Genomic DNA, 1,941 nt, shown 5'->3' with positions numbered 1-1,941 from the left:
TGGGCACAAAACCCCAAGTTGCTCCTGGTGTGCAGGCCATCGCCTTGCATGGCAGCACTGTCGCCATCGGTGTGTGAATGTGAATTAGAGGCTAATTGTAAAGAGCTTTGTCTGTTGATGTAGGAAAGTGCTTTACAGTAAAAGTACATTACATTTACAATTAAAAAAACTGGATTAGTTCCCACATACACAGTTTTTGTTTGGACACTGACCCTAACAGAGTCAGGGTGAAAGAGGCTTCTCTAACAAGAACCAAGTTGCCTAGTTTAGTTGCCTAACATTATTATCATATAATGTTATTTCATAAAATTATTAAGTATATACATATATTTTAATGATATTATGAAATATATTATTATTGATTAATAATATTATTAAAGTCCCCCTGCATTCAAAAATGTGTTTTGCTTGATTGTTACTTCACTTGGATGTTTGGTCAGAATGATGTATGTGCAGAATTTGACCCTATGACACTGTATTCACATTAATCTGCTGAGGGAGGAAAGTTGCTCTGTGCTCACTCTGAATCTAATGTTGAAGACGTGTCAGTATGAGCAGGGTACTACTTTGGAAGCCAATCCTGGTCCGGTACACAAAATACACAAGAGTTATGTGGAAACTTGAAGCCTCCAGTGCACACACACTAACAATGGACTTTTCAGTCGAGTAGTAGAAATCTTGTGTCTAGCAGTTGAAATGAACAAAATTTGCTTTTTCATAAACTCTTGTAAACTCACATATAACACAGTAATGTATGTAACAGATTTAACTTCTTAGGCGCTCAGAGATGCTATAGAACGTTTTACACATTTACAAACAGAAAACACTAATCAAATGCTATTAAAATAAGTCTATAATGTAAAACACACACCTTTCAACGAAATGGTGATGAGAAGCTGTTTAGAGCTAGGCAGATCTTATGGCTCATCATCCTTTAATTCTTTCTTCTTTAGGGGGCAGTGGTTACTAGGTTTATCTGTGGAATAATCCCTAGGACAATGATATGGTAAAAGTTGTATCAGATTCAAATTAAGACATCCCACCACTATAATTCCATCTTGCATATGTGGATGATGTTTATCAGCACTTAATTACTGTTTTACACAATGTGATGGCATATCCCTCTGCTTCATCAGTGAATTTACTACTTTGAATTTATTTATTTACAGCTGTAACAAAAAAGCAACACAAAAAGTGTGTTGCAGACAGTTTGTGACTTGAAATCTTACGACCTCCAACTAGAAAAAATACCATGCAACGCCATTCAAAGATCCTACCTGTGAACTCGGGACAAACCCATCTACCCCGACTTCATGAAGAGCCAGCTGACTGACATCACAAAACAATGGCAGCATCCATGGAAGCGCATATTGTAAATGGTAAACCCTCAACTAAAAGGCAACATAAAGTATATTTGCCTTTATTTAATTTAAATAACACACACTATCATGTAGTAAAACCTGTTCTATATGTAAATTGAAGTCAACATATAGTCACCAATGTTATTAGGTAGCTGGTTATGGTAAACAATCTCTGAAAGTGATCTACTCTGCATAGAAGTTCAGGAAAATCTTAAAAATGCCAAAAATGTGAAAACATTAGTAAATTAGGAAAATACAACATTTACTGACTTTACTTTACCAACCAATGCAGATAGACGCGAACACAGTATACGAGTAAAGTAAATTTATGTTCCTTTATTTTAATTACAATGGCTTTTCTTTTTAATTAACACCATAGTCACTGCTGAGGGTTCAAATGTGTGTACACTTGATAAAGAAATATCAGTTTGTCATGGACAGCCATGGTTACTGTTTATGGTTTGGCGTCACACACTTGGAGCGCTTTGAGGTCCTTCTGTACCCAAGAACTGTTGCAAAGTATCGGATCGTTGACCACCGTAACATTACTACACCGGAATTTAGTTCAGTTGTAACATAC

Source organism: Micropterus salmoides, unplaced genomic scaffold (genome assembly GCF_014851395.1).
Source record: "Micropterus salmoides isolate LMB-PRFRI ecotype aquatic unplaced genomic scaffold, ASM1485139v1 Ms_hic_scaffold_8, whole genome shotgun sequence".
Lineage (NCBI taxonomy): Eukaryota > Metazoa > Chordata > Actinopteri > Centrarchiformes > Centrarchidae > Micropterus > Micropterus salmoides.
Note: the sequence above shows the minus strand (reverse complement) of the source record.